We start from the raw sequence: 27,998 nt of genomic DNA, 5'->3' as shown, positions 1-27,998 counted from the left end.
TAATAGCCCTAATATCTATTTTAATGATGTTTATCAAAATGAAAAGAAATAAGTATTGGAAGGGAAGAGGAAAAAAGGGAAGCCTTGTGCACTATGCAATGGGAGTATAAATTGGCATAGTCACAATGGCAACATATATATGTTATAACCTTACCATTATCCATTTCCAGAAAGTTTTTGTTTTTCCAAACTGAAACTGTACCTAATAATGAATATTTCCCTTAGCTCATTTACTTCCTCCTGGAAGCCACTGTTCTTTCTGTATCTATGAATTTGTCTCATAACCTTATATAAATGGAATCATCTGATATTTGTCCTTTTGTATCTGGTTTATTTCACTCAGTATAAAGTAGTTATGATTAATTCATGTTGTGGATGAGAATTTCTTACCTAGTATCCCATACTGGAATAAAATGTAATGTTTGCAAATTATATTTACCATATTTTCTGGCGTATAAAACGATTGGGCGTATAAGACGAGCCCCTAATTTTGCAGTTAAAACGTAGGTTTAGGCCTATATTCGCTGTATCAGACAGAACGTTCCTGTGCTGCAACTGTATGTACCACAGTGAGCCAATCACAACAAGCAAAGGTTCAAAGGTTTTACTGTCATAGACTTCCTCTCTGACTCTGGCCAATCTGAGCAGGCTTTTGACAGTGTAGATTGGGGTCCAAAACATTGTCTAATTTGCATGCATCAAAAGTCTGCTTGGATTGGCTGAGTTAGAGAGGCATTCCGAGCAGCCTTGCAATGATTGGTCCCTTATCATAGGCACCTTTTCTGGCAATTCCCTGGTGGCGTCAGTTAATCTCCCCCACTACATGAACCAAACAACACCCCATCCTCAGACCCTAGCACTGAACCACCAACACGGTTAGCTGGGTTTTGCCAGAAGTGGCCCCCAGATCTCCTGAGTACTATTTGGGAGCCCCCAAGAAAGAGATTTGGAAACTCTGCGGCCTGATATTTTTGTTTGTTTGTTTCGTTTAGCGGCATATTGAAACATTTTTCGGGATATACTCAGTGTATAAGAGGACTCCCGGTTGACTTTTTTTTGTTTCAAAGGTCGTCTTATATGCCGGAAAATACAGTATTTTTTTGTTCACTGATTTAGAGTTGAGTTATTTCCATTTTTTGCTATTGCAAAAATGTTGCTAAGAACAAGCGTTAGTATCTATGCTAGATGTCTTCTTTCAAATCTTTGGAGATATATTTCCCAAAGCAGAATTAATGGATAAGGTACAATTGTTTCTAAAACGTAACTGTGAAAATCATAAGAAAAGGTGGTTTAGGAGATCATTACCGTTTGCATCAGCGAATTTAAATGCACCCCTATCAAGTTTCTAGATGGTACACTGTCCCTTAATATGCTCCTATATAATTTCTAGAAGGCACTCTATTCATTAAGCTTTCCAACAGCTTCACAGTCAGTGACTCACAAAGAATTCCCTCAAGTTACTTCAGTCAATTCAGTATATTTTAAATTCTGAATAAGCCAAGTTCTCCCAGTGTGTGATTCAATGGGTACAAATTGGGCATTTAAAAATGTATGGTCATACTTTTGGAAAAATAGCAAGGTCTTGCAACTGTGCCATTAATAGTACCAAAATGGCCTTGAAAAAACATAAACTCATAAGTTCCATGGTGTGATGTTTAGTTTGTGCTCAAGGGCAAATGGGAGTTTTCTGCAGCTCTTATATATAATTCAGCACTTATAGGAAAAAATAGAGACTGAAAACCTCTTAAAAATAGTTGCTGGAGCTCTAAGAAATGGTTCTTTGGTGGAAGCTGCATTGAGAATTTGCTTGATTTATATAGTGGACACAATCCAAACTTCCGCGCAAATAGACTCACAAAGTCTGTGGGATTGAGTTCCTGACCGCTACAAACACCACTTTCTCCTGCAAATCCTTCCTCTCCCTACTCTTTGCCTTTGCAGAGAAGTGGTAGCTACATCTGACTCACCGTGCTTAAAGGGGAGAGTCGGGATCATAAGTGTCACAGTCTGACCCAGGTTTTGCTTTGACAGAAACATGCTGCTTCTTAAAGCTTTTGATGGTCATTCTTCATCTTCACTGGCAAGATGTAAAACATTAAGGGGTCACCTTAATTATTTTGTCCCGTTTGAAGCAATAAACAACTGCTGGTGCTGATTTAAAACAGAAGACAAGCTAACACGCTGTAATCTCGGGGGTCAATTTATTTGGATTATTCTCCTTAACTGAACTAATTATGAGCTAAAACAACAAACCTGAAGGTGCAGAGGAAAGGTTAGTCTTTTCATCTCTCCTGTGAGCGTTGTGAATGTGCAAGACAGATGTGAGAAACAGATGTGTGGCAGCCATGACTTCTTGCTGTCCATCTCAGCTTCCTTTGTGGGCTCTGCTGAGGCGATTTCTCTCAATGCTAACTGTGTGAAATTTTCGTTTCTTGGGTAATAGAGTTAATAATTTCTATTATTAAACCTTTATATTTATGCCTTTAAGGCAGAGAATTGATGTTTCAGAGACGAAATAAGGAGGAATTCTTTACAAGCACTAGCAAACTTCAATTTATTCATTTTCACAGCTTTATTGATGCTTAATTTATATATGAAAGTATCTATATATTTAGTGTATTATAGCTTTATGTTTTAAATGTACACCAATACCCATAAGAGTAGTAGCACAGTCAAGATATTCAGAATATAAAGATATAGCTTGGTGATTGGGCACATATTTTATGTGAGGCACTGGGATGGATTCCCTGACACAACAAATTTAAAAAAAGCAATTATTTTATATATGTGTTAATATATTAAGAGTTTATCTTTTAACTAAGTTTGAAGTCCACCAAATATCACAGTTCAGTAGAGGCACTGTGCTGTACAGTAGATCTCTAGAACATTTCTGCAGCACAACTAACACTTTATAACTATTGAACATCTATTTCCCCTACTCACTCAGCCCTTTTTTTAAATAATAATTTATTTAAACACCTTGGTTTCAAACATGATTGTGGTAAGGTTTCAGTCATATAAGAGGACACTGCCCATCACCATTGCAACATTCCCACCACCAATGTCCCAAATTTCCCTCCTCCCCACCCTGCCCCCGCCTGTACTCTAGACAGTCTTTCTAGTTCCCTCATACACTCTCAGTGTAGTTATTTCTCTAACTAAACTCATCACTCTTTGTGGTGAGGTTCATGAAGTGGGCTGTAACTTCCAGCCCTCCTCTCTTTTGTCTCTGAAAATTATTGCAAGAATGTCTTTCATTTTTCTTAAAACCCATAGATGAGTGAGACCATTCTCTCTCTCTCTCTCTCTCTCTCTCTCTCTCTCTCTCTCTCTCTCTGACTTATTTCACTCACCATAATAGATTCCATGTACATCTATGTATAGGAAAATTTCATGACTTCATCTCTCCTGATGGCTGCATAATACTCCATTGTGTATATGTACCACAGTTTCTTTAGCCATTTGTCTGTTGAAGGGCATCTTGGTTGTTTCCTGAGTCTTGCTATGGTAAATAGTGCTGCAATGAATATAGGTGTAAGGAAGGGATTTTTGTATTGTATTTTCGTGTGGTATAAAAAGGATAATTCATCACCCAGCCCTGTTTAACGCTGCTTTATTTTCTCTCTGTGAGTTAACCTCACAGAAATAGAACCAGGCCTTTTCCTCTAGCAATTAGCTAATTTTTTTTTGGGGGGGAGGGCACAAAATCTTCAGGAGAAAAACTCCTGCTGATGCTTGAGTATCAAATGCAGTCTAGCCTTTTCATTCAGAAATGAGGGACATGATCGTGAATTTCTTTGAATTCCCTCTTCTGGTTCAAGATCTTCATGTTCTAATTTAGCCTATGTTCTTATCATCTTTTCCACTCTTCTGTTTTGAGGATATTGTGTAAGTACTCTGGTACCAAAGAAAATCATATATGTTGCCTCAGATGTAAAAATTTTTATTTCCTCTAATACCTAAAAACATATAGCTTAAAAATATTTCACATAAAAAGAAAACATATAGTTTAGTTATGTGCTTGCAAGAGTGTTGACAACAGTCAGGTCGAATATACATGTCTTCTCACTTCACCATCAATGAAGTGCCCAGGACTCCCTGCCATGCCCCTGTATAAACTCCAGTTCATCTACTTTGCCCCCTAATTTAATAATCTGTTTGTACTCCAGCATCCAGGGTTTACGATCAGTTTATATATCTAGACCATTGTTTTGTTCCCCTATAAACCAAAAATAAGTGGAATCACTTGGTGTTTATCCTTATCTCTCTGACATATTTTGCTTAGCATGATACTCTTTAGTTCCATTCAACTCAGTGAATTTCATAATTATATTTTTCTTGTGTATCTACATAGTATTCCATTATGTGTGTTTATAAGATATAGTATACTGGGGCCGGTGAGATAGATGGAGGTAAGGTGTTTGCCTTGCATGCAAAAAGACGGTGGTTCGAATCCCGGCATCCCATATGGTCCCCCAAGCCTGCCAGGAGTGATTTCTGAGTGTAGATGCAGGGGTCTTCAAACTACAGTCCACGGGCCACATATTGTATTTATTCCCATTTTGTTTCTTCACTTCTAAATAAGATATATGCAGTGTGCATAGAAATTTGTTCATAATTTTTGTTTTTAACTATAATCTGGCCCTCCAACAGTCTGAAGGACAGTGAACTGGCCCCCTGTTTAAAAAGTTTGAGGACCCCTGGTAGAGCCAGGAATAACCCCTGAGTGCAGCCAGGTGTGACCCAAACACCAAAAAAAAAAAAAAAGAAAGATATAGTATATTATATATTTACCACAACTATAAAGTATCCACTATTATTGGACATTTGAGTTGCTTCATATTCTGATTGTTATGCTAAGTTATTCAATAAACTTAGGTGTGCACATATCTTTTCTGATTAGTGGTGGATAGTGGGGATTTTTGTTGTTGTTGTATTTTGGAGTTGATGCCAAGGAATGGAATTTCATGTGGGATCTCTATTCTTGTTTCTGTTTTTGTTGTTTTGCTTTTGGCCACACTTAGTGACACTCAGGAGTTACTCCTGGCTATGTGCTCAAAAATCACTCTAGACTTGGGAGACCACATGGGATGGTGGGGGACTGAACCACGCTCTAATCCATCCTAGATCAGCGTGTGCAAGGCAAACATCCTTCTGCTTGGACCACCATTCCAGCCCCACTACTCATGTTTTTGTGCGAAATATCCATACTGTTTTCTATAGAGGCTGAACTAGACAATATTCATGCCAGCAGTGAATGTGAATTCTTTTTGTACCACTGCCAACTCTGATGATTTCTATTTTCTTCCTATATGCCATGCTTATTTGTGTGAGATATTTCATTGTTTTGATTTGTGTTACCTAATAAGTGACTAAGACAACGTTTGTGGTCAGTAGTTTCTTTGTTGTTTATCTTTGTGAGTGATTTATTTGTATTTTGAATAATAATCCTTTATCTCATGATGAATTGTGTGCAAATATCTTCTCCCATTCTTGTAGTATTTTTTAACTCAAATTTCTTTAGCAACTCTTTACTGTCTTTTCACTGATAGTGGGACCACTTGAATTTGTCAACAAAGTAATTCACCTCTTTATATTTAAGATCACTTCTTGTATTATCCCCCTTATTTTCAGTCTCTTTCTCAAGTATTCTCTGTTTTCTAACTCTTTTGTTCTTGGCAAGGGGAATATTAGGAGATTTGGAGGAAACTCTGAGTAGATTGTATGTCTTATGTGTACTCTCAGTTCCTGCTTCCCTATGCCATGTTATAATGCAAGGAATTATAATACAAATGACTTTGCTGTTCACTGGTCAGCCAACAGTATAGGCCTGTTTTTACCAACTTTGAGTTGTACCCACCTTACATTGATGCCTGGTGATCCATGGGACTTAGGAAGAACTACCTCTGTATCCTCACTTAGAAAGAATGCCAGACCTCTTTAGCACCCACATAATCTCAGTTCTGCTGAGCCCTCCTGAGACCTACCTCACAGCTTTGTAAGAAGACCATGATGCTGTCCTAAACTTAAAGGTTCTGGCATCTCTCTCATCTAGCACATACATGGTATTTTGATGAAACAGGAGTATCTGTGAGAGCTTAGCCCCAACTCCTATCTACGTCAAATATTTCCTTTTACTCAGGCTCCCAAGAAGGGCAACTGTTCATGGTCAATATCTTTTCTTTTCTTCCTTGCACCCAGATATCCTATTCCAATTTCTCATTGTAGAGGAATTTTCTGCAATCATTCTTCTTTTTTCTAAGGCCAGCCATCCAAACATTTTTTAAATTAAAATTTATTCTAATACATTTGAGAAAACATCTTACTTTTTCTTGAAAGCCTAATTTTTTTTAGAAGTATCTACCTCCAGACCTTATGATTTAAATCTAGCATGAAATCCAAAGCTGAGTCAAGACTTGTTTGTTCTGGACATTGTTCCATCTCCTTTTTTTTAAGGATTATCATCAGCTTCTTGAATTAATGGAGGGAAGACTGCAGAGTTTTATAAACAACAAAATAACTGGAAGTTGGGGAGGATATGAGAAATACTAAGGCAGGAAGAAACATCACATGGTATTTTTAAATTGCCAGTTATCATGATCCAAACTAAAGTTTCTTTTTTCAATATTGGAGGTGGGCTCACTTACATAGCTTGCCTGAGAGACTCCTTTCACCTCAACTATATCCAGGAATTTGGTTTTAATTTCTTCTTTGGCTGTTACTTTTTTTGTTATTTTGGCTGTTGTTTTTATACATTGTTCCATAAGCAGATGTCTCTTTGTCATCATTAAATGAAAAATTAGCAATTAAATAATGAACATGGCTTCCTACTCCTAATAGAGCTGAACAGGTACAACACTCAGTTTTCAAACAAGTGAAAATGCTAACAATTCTAGAACTAACTTGATATGAGTCCTGGAGGATAAAGGACCTCTGCTTTGTTGGGGGTGACCTTCTCCACTAAGAAAAGAACCAATAAATTAGAATATACAAAGAGTGAAAGCTCAATATTCTTCCAATGTTTTCAGTAACTCCAGTGTGGACATATTTTTCAAAGTTACCTCATGATGTGGGCTTGACTTATTTGCCTCAGTGTTGAGATCTCTATCCTTACTGCTTAAAAAGTCTTCTTTCCTTCCTGTCCTCCTCCCTTTGAAATCTTGATATGTCACACACAACCACAGAAAATATGTAAAAAAAGAAAAACCTCTTTTAATTTCTGAAAAAGGAAAGAAAAACCACTCATGCAAGAACAAGTGTCAACACAGGACAGAAATGAACTCTAATAGCTCCTTCCAGCCCTCTAACCATTTTCACAGATAAGGGTCTCATGGTGACATCACCTGCCATGCTTTTTCTCCCCCCCACTTCCCTTTCCCAAAGCCTTGTCTCCATTCCCAGCACCCCACCACCACCAAGTCTGCCCTCAGAGATGAATATAGTTTTCCATAACTTGGTTAAACTTTCATTGGTCTGCTCTCAGCTGGGTGCCCTTGTGCATCTGTTACTGACTGGTTTACTTAGATTTTATTTTTATTTTAATCTTTTATTTTGTTCTTCTTTGGAGGCCACACTCAGTGGTGCTCAGGGATTACTCTTTACCACATGTGGTGCCAGGATCGAACCTATGTTGGCTGTGTGCAAGACAAGTACCCTACCCACTGTACTATCTACCTAACTCATGGCTTTAATTTTAATAGCCTGACTTTCCTACACCAAATTTGTGGGCTCAAGTCTGCTTCCTGCAGTCTTTCCTCCCCCAGTTGACTACCTTGTGCTTGTTGCCAATGAGGAAGTTAAGCTGGGTTCCCAAAGAATGAAAAAACAAGTACTTGATATTTCTATTTCCCACACATTTGCTAGGAATCCACCACACAGTGGGGCTGTCAGAATAGCTCAGGAAAGTGCCAGGAAAGTAGATGAAATTCATAGCTTTACCCTGCTGCCCTTTTGTCTTAAGGCGCTCAGTCCGTGCTCTCCAGGGATAGGCTAGGCGCCATTTAAATTGGATTTAAACTCAGCCTCATAGCAGCCAGCCAGGCAATGTCAGACACCAAGTCATCTTTCAGGGCTCAGAAATGTGTATGTGTGTTGTATATGGTGGTGAGCGTTGGTGCTGGGGGTTGCTAGCCCTGTGTTTCAGAATGACCCCAGGGGTGCTCAGGAGATCATATATGGTACTGGGGGACTAATGGAACCTTACCAGAGTCAGCAGCATACAAAACCTAAGCAACCTATCTCTTGGACTTATATATGATCTCTCGAACTCATTTATTTAATAAAAAGCCATTTCATTTTCTTTGCCTCCCTTTCAGTCTATTCGTGACAATCCTAAGAGCTACTTTTCCACAATAAAAAAAAGTCCTTAAATATTTTTTTACTAGAATGGAATTTCTCTTCTCTCAGAAGAATTTTGCAGCCACTCTTAAATTTCTGGATTTCTGATTCTCTGTGAACACATAGAAATAATGTCAGTATGTGAGTATGAGTGTATGTGGATGGCAAGCACTTGAAAGAAGCAGAAGTCATTGTTTTGATTCCTGGAAGGTGGTGGTGATTTAATTCCTAATTTATACAGTTTATACAATTTGTTACTTATGGAATATTAAGATAAGCAAACAATAAATTACAATGAGTCGAGTTACCAAAAGAAATAAACCATACAAAAATGTCAACTTGACCAATCTTATAGCAGTCCTCTTCAAAAACATTACTTTTCCTCCACATTTAAAAAAAAGTAATGCATGTATTTAAGTCAAAAGAATAAATATAAGCAAACAATAGAAGAACATATCTCCATCTGCCTCATTTTATTCCACACGAAATTACATAAGGACATTAGCCCCTACATCAAGGTAGGGAATAGACACATTTTAACTACACTGATATTTGCTGCAGAAAATGGATCAGTCACAAACTGTGAAATAGATTTAAAATACAGTGGAGGTAATTTCTTGTGGCAAAAATACATCATAATGTGAAGAGCGATTCTCATTCTACATTTAAGAGTTAATAAGGAACTGAAAAGGAATTGAATCTTCTGTGAAAGCAATTAAAAAAAAAAACATTTCTTCCTGAAGGAAAAGGAAAGGAGCTGATGAGGAAAAAATAATCACTCTGGGAAAGGAAATTTCTACCAGTTTGAGGGCAGCAAGAAAGAGAAAGACCTTATGGGAGGAAAGGAATCCAAAAGATCTGGATGCTCTTTAAACAAACAATTTTGGCAGGTGAACAAACTATATGGAAAGTCAGGGCAGGGAACCGTCTGCCAAACTAGCAAAGCAGAACGGTGAAAAATTCGGAAAGGCAAATTACAGAACCAAGGAAAGATGTGCAACCAGATCACCAAAGATGAACAAAAGGAAGGGACACTTATGTGCAGGCAACCACATCAAAAGTGAGAAAAATAATACAGGGTTGGGGAGATTTAAGTACCATAAGGAAGCAGTTAATCGATTGCATTCATAAAATAAGTTATTTTTTTATTCTTTTGCCATTTGGCCAATTAACTATTCTTGGATTTCATATATTTCTCTGCAATTTTGTTGCCTGGCATCATGATCAGAATGGACTAAGCTTTCAGTTGCAAGCAGCAAAGAAAACTAATTCCAAATGCCTTTGAGAATAGAGAAAGAATGCATTGCTTTGTGTAACCAAATCTTCAGGTAATGTTTTATCAATGGTTGACATCTATTTTTCTAAAATGATCTTGGCTCTGGCCTCTTCTTTATATTGCTTCTCAGCTACCTTCCCACTACTTGCAAAAGAGATGCAGTAATTATGGACCTCACATCTCTGCACTACACCATGAACAAACTTCCTGATTCTACACAATTAAACTGATTTAGGTTTTCAAAATAGATGGACTTCTGCCTGGGTGTTTCCATTTCTATAGAATCCAAATAAGGGTATTTTAAATGTATGCTGATTTTATTTGGTTTATGAAAAAAACTGGAATATGTGGCTCCCATCTCAATCAACCCACATGGTTAGTTTGCAAGGGGAAATTGCTCAGTGTAAGGAGCCAAAAAAGGAGTTGGGGGTGGGGGGGAGTGACTTTTTTTTTTTTTTCTACTAAACTGTGTTAGCTTGAGTGAATAAGTAGACAAGTAATCCTCAAAAAGACTATAATAAAATAACAATGGAAGGTTAGGGAACATTCTCAGGGGTAAACCTTGGCCTTAGCTTTCCTACTCTGCCTTAAATAAAAGCGACATTTCTGTGTGTTACAAAGTGTGAACAGCTGTTGCAGACATCCATCTCCTAAATTCTTAGACATACATAGAAAATTTGTGGGATGTAGATTCCATCTTTCATGTTGGCTCTTTAAAAGGTTCAAATGTCTCTTAGCTTACAGCTCACTTCCTAATAAAACTAAAAACACGCCAATGTAAATTCACTTTTAATCTGTTGTTTTATCTGAATGAACTCTAGTTTATTTTTAATGAAATTTAATTTGGAAAGATAAATGTGTAGTGTATTACTTTTTCTCTCATTGAATTTTGTCCTGAAAAGAATGAGTTTAGCTTTTTCCCTTTAATTGAACTTGAAGTCTTTGAAAATATCTAGAAAAACATATTGATTTCTTTGAGAAAATGTTCATGGTAAGCTTCTAAATGTAAAATAAAAAATTAAAGCAATTACTATTCATAGGGTAGGATTATGATGAGTTAAGGTGTCAGATGAAAAAACAGTTTCTATTTTTTTATAGTGTCACAATTTGTTTAAGTTATATTAAATATACTAAATTTAGAATAACTTGTAAGTGTAATAATTTATAAATTATGATAATAACTTGTAAGTATATGAATATTATATATCAACTTTATAAGATATAATGCCATAATATTTAATATTGATACTACTATTACCTCATTAATTCTCAAGCAAGACTAGGTATTGTTATTATTTATTATCCCAACTTAATAGAAAAGTAAACTGAAGTACAAATAATAGAGAAGGACATTAGTTTTGTAAGATATTGGGACTGCAAAAGCTTTGTGATGCTAAATTTCTCATTTATAACTAAAAAGTAACTTAAAATGACTTTCTTTAGCGAAATAAATGGGGAAAAGTCTGAGTAAATTGTTGAACTAAGAAGTTAGGTTTTCATGCTAGAAACAACAGAATTTTTGCTAAATAGAACATTAATAGGAACAGGCTAGAGGAAGTTATGAAAGGTCAACCATAAATAGATTTTCAAATTACTTTTATCACATAGCAGAATATCTTGATTTTTTTCTATGTAAATAGAAATATTATCACTTCAATGCTTATTAAAATTTTATTTGTGGATATACAATGATTGCAATTCTTGCTTACATTTGGATTGCAGCAGTTTTTGTTTTTACAGAACTGGCATTGAACAGCAAAATCTTTTCTTATATTTAAAGGCTTACAGAATGAAAACAATATAACTTCAAAAACTATAAGGAAAATTGCAAAGGAATAAAAACGATAATAGTAAGTAGATTGCAAACAGCAAAACAAGATGACAGAAGAGCAAATGTATTATAACCTGAATGTAAATGGGTGACTTACCTATTTTACCCCATTTTATTTTTTTCTTTTCTTCAAACAGAACTACACAACTTGAACCATCTTGTTCCACCTCTCAAATTGAGGAGGAAATAATAGAGTTCCAAGACCAAACAGTCGTATGATCACTAAGTAGTAATAAAAATGATCGGACTTAAACATCAAACCCAAGGCCAATGACAACAGAATTGCTACCCAATCTACAACAAGCTAGACACAGAGGGGACCACTTACACTAGTAGCCCAGAGGGTAAGGGAGGGGGATATGGGATGCATGCTGGAAACGGAGGTGGTGGGAGGACAACTTTGGTGGTGGGAATTCCCCTGATTCACTGTCAATATGTACCTATAAATATTACTGTGAAAGATTTGTAATACACTTTGGTCAAAACAAAAATTATTACTATAATAAAAAAACGAATTGTGTTGGATTCAAATGAACTAAACTTGATTCCTTTTATAAAAGTCACTAAAATAAAAGTAGCACATAAAAATCAAAAAGATGTGTAAATTGAACTTAGGCAATTGGCCACAGAAAGATCCTCAGCTCTTTCCTTATCTAGGTCATATTCTGTGTATGTGTGTTTTTAATTTGAGTACAGCCATTTCACTTGTCAAAGTAGAAACGGCAACATTCAGATGAAGCTAATAAACTATATGGCTCACTATTATTGTGTTGCTATTGATGTCTTCTTTCAGATTTGTCAACAATTGTATTAAATATTTTGCTGGCCCCTCATTGGGGATCGATCAAACTTTGCTGGAGAAAGGTAAAGAGGTGACTACCTAAATACAAGATAGTTTTTACATGAAGAGAGAGAAATGAATGGATTTTAATTGGACAACTAATAATAATCACAATACCAGATTGATGATGTATATTAATGAAAATTAAGGACAAAAATTATTTTTAAAGATCAAAAGTTGTTTTACTTATTGATGATTCATCACAAATATATAATTATTCTGTTTATTTTTAAATATAGTATCAAAATACATATAGGAAAATATAGTAGAATTACAGGGGAAATGATCTATAATTATCAATGGTTATTGAAAATTTATAACAATTTGTTGTTGTTGTTGTTTAGTGTTTGGGCAACACTCAGTGATGCTGGGGAGTAACTCTTGGTTCTGCACTCAGGAAGTACTCCTGGTGGTGCTCAGTAAGAACTGAGAAAAATGCACAAAATTATTAACCTTAAAATTAATATATGTGTTTAAATGTATATATGTGCATATCTATTTATAATCCTTCAATAAATGTCTATTTTTAAATTTGCATTGGACATCTTCCAACACTGATCATGAATTTGACTGCAAAGTTCAAATTAACAACGAATCCCAAATGTAATTAATAGCTAAAGATAGCCATGAAACCAATAATACAGAAATTTAAAACCTCACTTGTAAATAATTCATGATTTTAGGAGTAAGTGGAAAGCACTAAAAAGAACCAATAGACGATATATATGCCACATTATCAAAACTCATACAGGATTATTTGCAGGGAAAATTTTTGTTTTGTTTTGTTTTGGTTTTGACCACACACGTTGGATGCTCGGGGGTTACTCCTGGCTAAGCGCTCAGAAATTGCCCCTGGCTTGGGGGGACCATATGGGATGTTGGGGGATCAAACCGCAGTCCTTCCTTGGCTAGCGCTTATAAGGCAGACACCTTACCTGTAGTACCATCTCTCCGGCCTCATTGCAGGGAAAATTCTTACTGATTTTTTTGACAGCATTTTTCCATCCAAAATCTTGATGGAAGAACTGTCTTTGTTTTATTTCTTTGGGTGTTTTTATGAAGCCTGGGCGAGAGGCCATATGCTGCTCATTTTCTCTGTAGTAAGCATTTTTGTGGCAATTTTTATAGTAATAACCAATCCAGCAATGGTCAGCCTTCTTACATTGCCACCCACAGCAGAATGTTTTCCTTATTTTTATCAAGTGGCTATCAAAATGGTTTCTTGCTCCTCTTTGGACAAATTTCCACAGAGAAATCTAGGTATCACCAGCATGGCCATTTTTACCTTGTGAGCTATCATCTGATCACAAGTCTGCACATTTGTTCACTTCCTCTTGCTAGAATTTAGTAACTCTATGGAAAAGAGAGTCAAGCCATGCAGTCTTTTCTTTCTAGCAATAAATCAATGAACAGCCAGCTCCAAAGATGCAAAAAAAGGGCAAAAGGAATCCTCATTTCAATATCGTCTCCTACATAGAGGATTTGCAATTTCATTTGACTTGTCTGAGATGATAATAAACTCAAATAAGAAAAGTTAATGGAGTGATCTCAGCTTCCAAGTACATTATAACAATAATACATTTGTATTTTATTTTAAATTGATTTATTCTCATGGGGAATTAAAGATGCAGATAATCTATTATGGTAAAGAGTCTTTTGCATATAATTACATAAAGGAAAGCCTGCTTTAGTTTCCTTAGACTCATTTTAAGATCATAAATGTTGGCACTCCTAACTGAACAAAGAGTAGACTTCCTTATGCATGTTTCATGATAATAGCTTTGATTATATTTTGGTTGGCGAGATGTATATTGCCTCTCCAAGACCTCAATTATATAACCTGAGACTTCCACATTGTTTTTGACAGAAAGTAGAACAAAATAAGTTATGCAGACAAAATTTGAAACATATGATATGGAATTGAAAGGACTTAGTGATGAAAAGTTGTCTAAGTTAGTGGTAATCAAATCTTGAAATGGGTTTCCCTTTAAACAAGTAACCAATTCAAAGTATTTTTCTGTGCATCACTGTTTTTCCAAACTTGAAAAGATTGAATTGCTCCCTCTCTCAACTAACTATAGTATATTTACCACTATAGTTTGAACATGTTGCCATAAATATCAACTCCTATTCCAATCCTGAGTTACACTCACCATTAAGTAACCTCTACAAGAACCTGGCTTCAGAATTAGAAAGCAAGTGCGACTTTGCACACTTGAAAAAAAAACAAAAAACCAAGGTTTTGAAAACCAAGAACTATTGCCGTCCATATGTTCTGCTTTTGTCATTTCAACAGGATCAAGCTGCTAGAATCTGCAGCTATAGAGTCAGGTTATATGAGACTTTTATTTGCTTATGGATTATTCCATATTTCAGGACCAGAGATACATATGCACATTTCATAAAAGCCAGGTATCTAAAATCTCATAAATTTGGCATTCAGGGCCAGAACAATAGTGCAACAGGTAAGGTTTTTGCCTTGCATGTGACCAACCTGAATTCAATCACTGCTATCCCACATGTTCCCTTGAGCACTGCCAGAAGTAACTGACTGGAGCACAGACCCAGAAGTAACCCTGAGCACTGCCAGGTGTGACCCAAAAACAAAACTAAACAAAATTTTGGCATTTATTTTGTTAGACTCTGGACCCCATAAATTCATTTAAAGATGAATGGTAGTTAAGAATCCAACATTTGGGGCCAGAGAAATAGCATGGAGGTAAGGCGTTTTGCCTTGCATGCAGAAGGACGGTGGTTCAAATCCCGGCATCCTACATGATCCCCCGAGCCTGCCAGGAGCGATTTCTGAGCATAGAGCCAGGAGTAACCCGTGAGCACTGCCGGGTGTGACCCAAAAACAAACAAACAAACAAACAAACAAAATTCAACATTTGAGCCAGAGAGATAGTATGGGGCAAAGGCACCTGCCTTGCTTGCTGCTGACACCAGTTTGATCACAATACCACCAGGAGGGATCCCAGAGCACAGTTAAGAATAAGACCTGAATATAGATGGGTGTGCCCACATGTCCCCCAAAATTAAAAATTTAAATATTAAGGGATCACACTAAAATATCATATAAATACTAAAGGAATAAATACTTAGTTTTAATTTTTATATATTTATTTGGGGATGTTCCAACCCCAAATAATATTTGCGGATGATCAAGTGAGCTTGGGTACAATGAACAGACATGTTTCCAAAGAATATAGCCAATAGAATCTGAAAAAAAAAAGTGTTTATCATCACTCATGATTAGGGAAATTCAAATAAAAACAGCACTGAGATATTCCCGCATACCAATGAGAATAACACATACCAAAGAGTCTAGAGATAGTCATATTTGTTGGGTTGTGGATTCTGGGGAGAAAGAAACCCTCATCCACCAATGATTAAAATGTTGTCTGGAAACATCTATGGAAATTAATTTGGAGATACCTTTAAAAACGAAAAGGAATAGAACTCACACAATCTAGCATTACCACATCAGGTGTTTATCCCCCAAATACAAAAACAAGTTATTTGAAAGGGTATATGTACTCCTATGTTCATTGTTTCACATAGCACAATAACCAAGCTGTAGGAATAACCCAAATGGATGAATGGATCAAGTACCTGTTAATATATACACAATAAAATATTATGCATTTCTAAAAAAAAAATAGGCAATTTACAGCAACATGAATGAAACTAAAGGATATCATTTTGAGTGAAGTCAGAAAGTGATAGATACATAGATTACTGAAAATTTAGATTTCTGTTTTGAAGGTACAGAATAAGACTCTTAACAAAACCATTATTATTGCACTATATATCCCTTTAACAACTACATACAGTCATGGAAAGTTTATTGGTATTTTAAATAAAAACAGGGTGGAGGGAATGCCTCTGATTTAATGTCACTATGTACCTAAAATACTACTGTGAACATTTGTAATCCACTTTGGTCAAAATAAAAAACTATTAAAAAGGAAAATGTGAATATATAAATTTTTTCATTAAATTTAGTTTTTTTCTCTTAAATGGGTGATAAGACTGAATATTAAACAACTCATTCATCTTTTCATTGATCCCATTGAATACAACTTAAGGCCAATGATTATAATTTGATTATATTACACATTTTCCTACCAGTAGCCCAATACTTGGTCAAGAATAGAAAGTATATGAATAGTAACTTTATCAATAAAAACTTAGATAAAGCCACAGGACAAGCCAATAATTCAGAATATGAAGCAAAAAAATTGATTTCCCCTATCACACAAATATCCAAGAAGGTTCTCCAGGATTTGTCACATAATATCTTATGCAATGCATCTTTCATGATCAAGTGTTGGTTTGGGGTATTGTCTTTGTCTGCATAGATAAACCCATGATTCTCCAAAGGCACAAAGAAACAAGGGCAAAGTACAAACTTTACATGCTGTACATATCACTATTCATGTGTTTTCACCCACAAGAATATAGTCATATTGTCATGTCTTACATGATGTAAGAAAATTTCACCTCTATTCAGGGTAGTCTATGGTAGACTAAAAATAGTTCGATACTATAAAAATAAAAAATTAGGTGGCGCTAGAGATAAGGTGTCTGCCTTGTAAGCTCTACCAAGGAATGGACCACGGTTCGATCCCCCGGCGTCCCATATGGTCCCCCCAAGCCAGGGGCGATTTCTGAGCACATAGCCAGGAGTAACCCCTGAGCGTCAAATGGGTGTGGCCCAAAAACCAAAAAAAAAAAAAAATTATACCTAGTACAATAAGTAATTTATCTGACAGATAGCAACCATTCCCCATAACTCAACATTATGAATTTGATTCCCTCTATTATAATATTTTATTTTAAAGCTATACCTCTATTTTACACAGAACTTATGCTCTGTCAGAACTCCAGCCCAGTTTTCTTTCAGGTTTTCACCAGAATTCATAATAAAAACTAGAAAAATTAAAATTTTTCTCTTATAATGACAACACAATAAAATTTGATAGTTTTCTCCAAATACACAAATAGTATAGAGTCCTAGAAAAACTAAGTTAACCATTTAAGTAATTCAATTATAAAGCAAACTACCTGAAGGAACTCATACATGTTTGAAGTGTTTACCTTAGGTCCAATTCAAATGGACTACTTGTTGATTCTAGCAACATAATCTTCTCAGTGGTTATATGTCCTCTAGCACCAGTTATCTTACCCTAACTTCATATTCTATGTGCTGCAACCTCCTCTGGTATTACATAACTTGAATGTGGGGTGAAGAAAAATTCTTAAAATTTTATCTTAAATGGCCTATTATGATGGCAGTTTGGGATGGGTAAGTGGTATTGGGATGGACTCTGTGAATATTGATAGAGGTAGGTTGACACTGGTGGTGGGGTTGTTGCTGAAATATTCATTGTATGTCTAAAATTCAACTATGAACTTTTTAAATGACAATGAATTTAATTTAATTTTTTTGATGTTTAAAACTTTTTAAAGATATTCAAAATTTATTAAAAATTTCTTTATGATTAACTATAAATGTTTGCTTTGTGAAATTATTTTATATATTTAATAAAGTGTTCTATAAAACTTGATTGAGGGGCCAGAGCAATAGCACAGCAGTAGGGGGTTTGCCTTGCACACAGCCGATTCAGAAAGAACCTTGGTTCGATCCCTGGTGTCCCTCCCATATATTGCCCTGAGCCAGGAGCAATTCGATTTCTGAGCGCATAACCAGGAATAACCCCTGAAAGTCACAGGGTGTGGTCAAAAAGAAAAACAAACAAACAAACAAAAAAACCCAAAACTTGATTGAGGTAATGAAGTCTCAGTGGGAAAAGTTGGCCTTTGTCTAGAGTCTTTATCGGGGGAATGTATTTAAATATTTATCATAATATTTTAATTGCTAACAGCAGAAATAGAATCTGTTGTTTAAAGGGAAGAACGGAATTTGTTGCCATGATATGAATGTTGCTCGTAGAAAAGAAGAGCAAGCAAAAGGGCATGATGAAGACATTCCAGCCATCATAAATTAAACCCCATCCTTAATCATTGTTCTGATTACAACTTCTGGGAGAAAACTAAAACTTGGTTATGCACAAAATTTTGTAGATGTCACCTTCACTATTTCTCATCCCCTTCTCTAATCCAAATCATATAGTGTAATCCTAACCTCAAAGAGTGAGCATATTTAAAGAAATTAATTAAAATTAGTTCTAATCCACTATGACTGAGATTCTTATATAAGGACATTTAGATAGGTACTTGTAGAATAGGAATGCCACCTGAGCATGAAGACGGTCATCTAAAAATCCAAGGAATGAGAAGAAACCAAATTGCTTGTACTACCTTGATTCTGATCTTCTACCTCAAGATCTATAAGAAAATAAATTCAATTTTTTAGGCCAGCCAATCATAGTAGATAAATTCATTAAGACTACAAAGCAGAAATAGCCAAAAGAAGGGGAAAGGAATGATGTAAATAGAAAATATAACATATATCTCCAAGTTGTTGAAATCTTTTTATTTGGAAAAGATATTTAATTTATTCTGTTCCTCCATAAACAAAATGAGTGAAATTTAAAGGTTTCAGAAAATATGTAATGAAACACAAAACTATATCATAATAAGGATATGGTAAAGTAAAATGTTGGAAAGACAAAGATTGTTTTGTTTTGTATTGTTTTGTTTTAATTATTTCTTTTTTATTTGGGATACATACCTAGCTAGCTGAGGGCTTATTCCTGGCTCTGAGATCAGGAATTATTCCTGGCAGGGCTCAGGGAAACAATGTTGGAATTGACTGCAAGTGACTGGTTACATTCAAGGGAAGCATCTTACCCACTATTCTATTTCTATTGTCCTCAAAAGACAGAATTTTAAACCAGAAAATTGAAGACCAATGGTATAGCTTTTTCAGCTTTCAATCTGCTAAGGGTTAGAGAATTTTTCTCCTACTTTCCCTTACCCTTTGCTAATCTAATGTCTGATTATTAAATCCTGAACAACATGGGTAAATAATAAATATTTGAATTAACTGAAGAAAAAAGCATGCCACTTTGATATGTAAAATTAGCAGTAAAGTCACCAAAATTCTCAAACAAATATGTATTTAAGTCAACAAATAAGGAATACATTATGTGGAACTAGTTCTATTTTTAATCTGTTTATAATTGGAGGATCAATTTTGCAAAGCTATTTATCTAATTTCATAGTATTTGTTTACTTGGTTTAAAATGGAAAAGCAGATGTTTAGTAGAGCATTGTTAAAAGAAGGAATCTGGCATCTTCCTAGTATCTGCACTGAAGCTCCCTTCTCAAATTCAGTTAGGTGTTCCTCTAAGTGATTTTATTTCACGTGAAAAATCCAAATAAAGTAGTTCTTGGACATTTTATCATTTTAAATTTGATCTGGTTATTGATCGGAATACCAGGCAGAGTTCTTTTAGCATTGCAAAAATACTTTGGCAATCTGATATGTTATGAAATTATCACAGATGAATATTTGGGATACAATATGAGTTTTTGTGTAACTGCTAAAATTACTTTCATTTTGGATCATATTAATTAGAGAAAAAATATTTATAGCTAAGAGGCTCCACGTCTACCCGTAGACAACCTGTAGTAGAATTTTTAAATCTAGCACAGCTAAATTAATAAGGCATTGCAAAGTACACCTGATTTTTTAATGTGTAGCTATCATTTTTCCATACTAAAAAATACCTTTTCACAAATGTGTTATATATGTGTAGTAATAGAACATCAGCATATTTTTCAGACAGGAACATTTTTGTACTTGAAGGAAACTTAGAAGTCACTTTATTTAGCCCCCTCATTTTAAAAAGCTGGAAAATAAATCCTCAAACAAGTTGAAGTGATTTGCTCCAAATTATGCAGCAATTTAACCTTCATCATGATAATATCAAATATATACTATACAAAGCATTTTTACACCAGCACTCCTATTAATTTAATAACAACTTTGTCATAGTATTTTATATAATTTTAGTCTTCTTTATTTTTTTGGATGATCATACCAGGATACAGAAGTCTTTCATACTTTTTATTTAGAATTACTTAACTATGTAGAGCATTATATTTCTCTATGTCACTCCACTTTCTTATAGCAAAATAGCCAATGGGAAATACAAGTTGAAACTACAATTAAGTGACATATACACAATAAAATTAAAATGTCTAATCTCCAAAAATTGACTATACCTCATCTGGTGAGGATATGAAGGAATGGCACACTCATCCTGCTAGTAAGATGTAGAGTGAGGCAGCTGCTTTGAATAACAAGTAGCAGTTTCTTTAAAAGTTAAACACACGGGACCATAGAGATAGCATGGAGGTAAGGCGTTTGCCTTTCATGCAGAAGAACGGTGGTTCGAATCCCGGCATCCCATATGGTCCCCCGTGACTGCCAGGGGCGATTTCTGAGCTTAGAGCCAGGAGTAACCCCTGAGCGCTGCTGGGTGTGACCCAAAATCCAAAACAAAACAAAACAAACAAAAAAGTTAAGCACATCATTCCCACTTTCTACTCCCATTCCCATACACAAAATATTCAGAGCAACTCATTTGGTAATAGCCCCAAATTGAAAACACAACAACATGGATGACTATCAAAATAGGTTCATTAAAATAGTCAGCAAGGGGCTGGAGAGCTTGCTGTACATAACTGACCCAGATTCAATTCTTAGCATCCATATAGTCCCATGAGCACTGTCAGGAGTGATTCCTCAGTGCAAAGCCAGGAGTAACCCCTGAGCACTACCAGGTGTGGTGCAGAAAACAAAACAAAACAAAACAAAAATTAGAAATATGGCAGTAAAAAGAATATGTAATTTATTTTTACATAATTCATGTTATAATTTATTGTTTTACTTAGAGTTCAACAAAATTCAAATCATTCATCAGTAACAAGAAAGCAGATAAGAAAGTAGAAGGATTTGGAAAAAATATAAAGAGACAAATAAAAGCTCTTGGCGGTGATAGAACTGCTCAGCAATCATTATTTTAACAGTGCTAATGGTTTTCCAGGCATTTCCAAATATCAATTATCAAATTGTAAATTTTAAGTATTCTTTGTAATGTGTTTTGATATTTATGTTTATCTTTTCTTTTTTTTTTCTTTTTTGGTTTTTGGATCACACTCAGCAGTGCTTAAGGGTTACTCCTGGCTCTATGCTCAGAAATCACCCCTGGCAGGCATTTGGGAACATATGGGATGCCGGAATTCGAACCACCGTCCTGCATGAAAGGCAAATGCCTTACCTCCATGCTATCTCTCTGGCCCCTTAGTTTATCTTGATAAAGCTGTTTAAAAGAAAAATTAGCCCCGTTAAAGTCAAAATTTTAAAAATCTAGCTAATTAGGCTAAATCTTGCAATATTAACTGATCCATATTTATAGTTATTGGATTTAAATCAAACCCTAATTATCAAAAAGTACACATATAAAATAGGCAAAATAAAAACCGCATTGGTACATATTTTTGTGCCACTTTTATATATATATATATATATATATATATATATATATATATATATTTGTGCCACTTAAGTCTATTTTGTTTATTTCTAGTCCCTGTTGAACTCACAGTGTTCTACTTTCTGACAACAAGAAGTTAACTCTTTATTTTGATGATGTTTAGTTTTAGTAAAAGTAAAGATTTAATTCAGGAATAATACTAAACTTATGGTTGTTTATATTTATATTTATATATTTATATTTATATTATGACTAATATCTAGGGACAAAATTTAACTTCGATGTTTCAAGAGCCTTAAAAACTTTTTTGATTAAGTAATAAGACTTGGCCTCTTAGCCTAAGAAAATTAAAAGGAACAGAGAAATAGCACAATAAGTAGGACTCTACAGTTGCCCTACAGTTGCCTACAGTCAACTTCAAGGTTGCCCTTGAAACCAAGTTTCCCCAGAGCCTCCTAGGAGTGATCCCTGAGCACAGAGCTAGGTAGGTGTAAGTCCTGAGCATGTTGGCCAACAAACAAACAAACGAAAAGATATCAAAACAAATATTTTTAATTGCTCCTGTGAGCATTATGTGTAATAGCCAAAAGTAGAACCAAATTGAATATCCAAAACTGAAAGAATTTTCTTAAATAAATTATGTTTCCATTTACTCAATGGACTATTAAATAACGGGTAAAAATAAATTGTAATAGATTTTGGAGAGTTACCTAAAGACTTTCCCAGAAAAAAGTGAAGTCAAATAAGTAAAAACAGAAGAAAAACTCAATATTCAGAGTAAGGCTAATGTCTTTTAATAATACTTTAAAAGCAGCTGTTGGGGCAAGAAAGGAACTAATAAATTATGTCATTTGGAGGAGCTCCTGACTTCTTGTTCCAAGCAGTGGGGAAAGAGAGAAAAAGGAAGAAGGTGAACAGATAAAAACCTAAACATTTTTGTGAGTCTTACCCAGTTAGAAAAATTGTGAGGAGAAGAAATGGAGAAATAAGCAAAGAAACATTTTTAGTTTGTCAAGTATCAGTTATTATAGATTAGAGAAACAAATGGTATAAATTATAAAAAGCATTAAATAGTTGAAGGTGTGGGAAGTGCTTTGATATTTTGTCTACTTAATAGACTCATTTTAATTGACAAAATGAGTGCTTATGTCCATTTAGTTCATATTAGTTTATGCCAAACACATTGTTGTTCTGGTTCCTAGTTGTTTTGGTGGTCCAGCTCTGGTCAGTGCTTGGGGTGTAACTCAGGATCTGACCTTTGCCCCATATTTCAAACTCTTAGAATTTGTTGTTGTTGGTTTTGTTTACTTGGCCATAACTGTAGGTGTTCAGTGCTTATTCCTGGCTCTGTGCTCAGGACACATTTCCAGTGTGCCCAAAAGATCATATGAAGGGCCAAGAACTGAATCCAGGTTGGTTATGTTAAAGCAAATGCCCTACCCTCTGTTTTATGGCTCTAATCCTCACTCATGGTTTTAAAGTAAGTTTACTACAATTTTGGTGGTGGAGGTGGCACAGTTCTATTGTACCCCTGAAATGTGTAAGCATTTACATTATTGTAAATCAATGGAAATAATGATTGGGGAGATAACTCAAAGAGAAATGCCTCACATTCAGAGGTCTTGACTAGAATCCTTGGCATTCAGGCCTCCTGACAGCTACCAGCCTAACCCCAGCACTGTGACGTAAACACTGTCAGAGCTTCATGATGAACTTGAGTATAACTGGAAGGGATCCCCAGATAGCTCTGCTACGGAGGCCAAATGTTGTTTTTAAAAATATATAATTTTCATTTAATTAGATTATGATGACACTGTAATGTCTGCACAACTTTGAAAATATACTAAATGCCACTATAAATGCAATTATTAAAAGAATCAAATTTATGATGGGTAAATTACAACCCCATTAAGATGTACCCTCATATTTTAAAAATGCAAGTCTCTAAATGAAACTATGTTGGGAATGAAGAAGGATCTATTTTATTCTACCTAAAGGTAGAATACTATTCGTTTTTTCTGCCTCTAATCCAACAATACTAACAAATGAATTAGCATTCTCTAAGGAGCTGAATAAATTTTCAAAGAGAAAGATGAAACTGAAGTGTTGGTCCCAGGAAAAATAATCAAATCAGTTAATCAGTGATAAAGATATCTCTGTACTTTTGAAAGAAGGCTGTGGTGATCCACATCTAGATGTTCTCAGGGCTTATGTTTGATGATGTTCTTGATGGTGCTCTTGATGGTGCTCAGGGATCCTGTAGTATCCTGGATGTTTAACGTTCAAATCAATCTCATATAAGGCAAGTGCCTAAATTCTGTACTACCTCTCCAGGCCCCATAAGTCTCCATTTTGAACAACAAATTTCTGAGTTTGTCAAAGCCAACTCTATTTTCCTAGCGTGCCAGTTTCCTCATAACATTCCCACTCAGTTTGCTCTTGTGGAACAGGGGTTTTCTCTGCCACCAGGCCATTGGTCACAGAAAACACAAGATGGGCACTTGTTGAGAGAACTTAAAAACTTTAGCGATCAATTTCCAGGGCGCTGAGTATACAGTGATATAAATGGTTCTATTCTCAACTTACATCACTTTATTTTTTTCCCAAAAGTGACCAGTATCCTTAAGAAAACTATACTCTGATTCAAGGCTTGTGCAGGGATAAGTATGGCTAGTGTGGTTCAAGGAAGAAGTGGGTATGTGTCCCCATTTGACAGTCAGTGAGTTAAGTGAGTATATATCATCAGTGAGTTAAGTAAGTTTTTCTGGGTATCAATCAACAGAAATTAAGTGGGTCTTTTCTTTTTTTTTTTTTTTTTTTTTTTTTTTTGGTTTTTGGGCCACACCCTGTGACGCTCAGGGGTTACTTCTGGCTATGCGCTCAGAAGTTGCTCCTGGCTTCTTGGGGGACCATATGGGACGCCGGGGGATCGAACCGCGGTCCGTCCTAGGCTAGCGCAGGCAAGGCAGGCACCTTACCTCCAGCGCCACCACCCGGCCCCAAGTGGGTCTTTTCTAAAGCAGCAAAACTGACTTGTAGTGTCCCAATGCCAAGGAAGAAGTTTTTTTTTCTTTTCTTAGTAGTTGTCTCTTTTTAGCTTTAATTTACGTACAGATTGGGAGTGCCTGGTATACAAGAGAGCAAAGTAAATAATATCTTTTTAGAGCAATAATACTGATGAATGAATTATTGATCTCTATTATTTAGATCCTTTTTGTTATGGATTTATACCTCTATACTCTTTGCAATGGACCTGTGTTGGGTTAATCAGGTTCCATCCTATTCAGGATATGTCCATTACTAATTAGTCAGAAGCAACTTTGGATGGAAGCATCTCTTGAATTGGTGCCTTAGACCATCTGTTCTCTGCTGGAGGGAGTGGTCTTGTGCTTCCTAATAAAGACCCTGAGACCACTTATGGTTTCAGCTTTTCCACCACTGAGCAATTTGCTTCTTAGGAGTAGAAGGCTTGCGTGTGGAAATTCCTGAACCTGTTTTATCCCCTTAACTATGTGTGAATTATTTCCTGCATTGTTTGCTTCTATACCCTCATCCCTAAAGCCCTTGGATTGAGGCTTTAGGCTTCTGCTATACCTGGCGATTGAAGCAGAGATTCCACCTACAAATGATGAGACATTCCTAGGGTAATACCATGGCTACTTAAGTGAATTTCTCAGTCTTGTATTTTTCAGTTAGTTTCTATTTGGTTCAAAATTATGACAATTGCTTTGTTTGGGGTCGAGGGATCCTGGCTTCTCAACATGCATATTGCTTCCTTCTTTATGCCAACAGTCAAGATAAAACTCACCAATGTAGCAATTTATTCATTGGTAGCTCTGGTAGTGGTTCTCCTTGTTATTATAGTTTGTGTGTATTGTGAAATGCAAAAAAAAGGGAGCTGAATACTCTGAAGTGGCATCAAATGTTTTTGAAACACTTTCAACTGTTTCTGAAATGCCTCCTATTGTTTATATATAAAAAAGCTTCTAAATCTTGAAAACAAGGAAGCATTTTCAGTAATCAATGTGGTCAAGCCAAAAGCTCTGAGGCCAGTATTTTGCTGCCCCTCACTAGTACTAGGCGAGAAGCACCACTAGCTGCTTTATCAGCTTATATTGACTTGTTAAATAAAATCAATGTCAAAAATGAGATAATAATAGCACAATCCAATGCTAAATTAAAAACCACATCTGTAAGATTGTCACCCAACCTCCCCTTCCTACAACTCTGTAGAGAAACTGGGACAAATCCCACCCATACCCCCCAAAAATTCTTTAAAGAGTGTGAAATGAACCCGCCTCCACCACGACAGCTAATTCTCAGAGAAATTCAGAAACAAATCCTCCCCATCAGGAAAACAAAATAACCAAAACAACTAATTCTTAGAGAAACTGGCATTACCACAGAATCAAAAACATCCTTCCCATCAGAACAAAATCAAACTTCAACCTATGTGAGTTTAAATATGGAATACCTCAATAGATTTAAGAAAGCATGCTCAGCGGCTGGAGTGGTGGCACAGCGGTAGGGTGTTTGTCTTGCACACAGCTAACCTAGTTTCAATCCTCCACCATTTCATATGGTTCCTCAAGCCAGGAGTGATTTCTGAGAACATAGCCAGGAGTAACCCCTTAGCGTTACTGGGCATAGCCCAAAAAACAAAAGAAAAAAGAAAAATAAAAAGAAGAACCCATTGGGACTTTAATACTATGGCTAAGACCTGCCTGAGTGCTTCCTAACTTTTACAGTAGAAAATGTGGTTCTATAAAGGAGCTAAGAGTAAAATTAATAGTCTAGGTCACTCTGGAAGGATAGTTGAAGGAGTCCTGTTGTCTGATGAGCTTTTAATATAAGGGCATTTCTCAGAAATAAATAAGCAGGCAAAACTACACTGTTCTGTTTTGGGACTCATCAGAGAACTTGCATTGATGGCTTAGGAAAAAGTTGACTCAGATACCAAGTTTAAGAGTAGTTATAAAAATATATATTAGGGATCTATGCAGTAATAAACAGACTTTCTGGGGGAAATTGACAGACACTATGAAGAGGCATATTAAGGATATGGTAGTTCAACAGGTTCTGACAAAAACCTTAGCTTTGACAATGCCAATGAAAATTTTCAGGGTATATTAAATCCTATTAGGGAAAAAGGATGTCATGTGCTTTCTATATGGTTGTATAAATGTTAGAACTTACAATTATCCCCCTGCCCCATGCCACTACACTCTTATCAACATATGTTATTCAGATGCAAACTCCAGGGAACCAGATTGGACACAATTATTCAGTTAGTGGAAATGGTGGCTTTTGCCTGAGTAGACCACCTGGATTTTGCACTAGGTGTGACAAAAGATTCCACTGGGCTAGAGATTGTCTTTCATCTTCTTATTGTAGCCCTGGCAAATGGGGAAGGGGTCCAAAGCCAAAACTGCAAGTTTAGATCAGATGCTTTAACTTACATTTACGTAGAGTCTTCAGGATACAATCTTTTTTCACTCCAGCTTGTGAACCCACCCACTTGAGACCAAGACTTAATCAACCTATCAAGGGAAACTGAGTCAGCGGCCAATCCCAAGCCCCCAAAAATCAGGGACCATTTTTGGTCAATGATTAAGCTTCCCAGTCCAGTCCAAGAGAACTCTACAGCATAAACTTATTAAAGCCTGCTACTGCAGGAGACTGTTCCCTTGATATACCCTGCCCTGAAGATTTAATTAATCAGCTCAATGCCTTTACAAGATAGCATATGGTATAACAGGGAAAATTTCCTCAGATACTTTGGAACTAATCTGGGAATTAGCAGTCTAACACTTAAAGGCATTTTTATTCATATGAAAATATTAGATTTTGACCACATTAGAGAAATAATAGTTCTTGTTTCCATGCCCACAGTTTGGACTTTTTAAAAGGTGAAAACATAACTCAAATTTTGTAACTTCCTTATGTTATGCCTGGCTAATCAGAATGTACCAGGGAAGGGGATTTTGGAAGTAAAAACTTCGAGGCTTCTGATAATTCATTAATAGCTTTTACTACTAAGCTTAAAGAGGAAAATCCAATGTTAACCCTTGAAATTCAGGGCAGGAAGTTTGAAGGAATGTTTGACTTTGGCACTCTAGTCTCTGTAATGGCTTTAAAAGACTTGCTATATAACTGGGCACTGCAGAATATAACTTATATCCTGTAGGAAATAGGTGGTATTTTTCCTCCAGCTTCTGTTCACCAAAGTGCTAGGCTTTT

This window comes from Suncus etruscus, chromosome 7, assembly GCF_024139225.1.
Source record: "Suncus etruscus isolate mSunEtr1 chromosome 7, mSunEtr1.pri.cur, whole genome shotgun sequence".
Classification (NCBI taxonomy): domain Eukaryota; kingdom Metazoa; phylum Chordata; class Mammalia; order Eulipotyphla; family Soricidae; genus Suncus; species Suncus etruscus.
Note: the sequence above shows the minus strand (reverse complement) of the source record.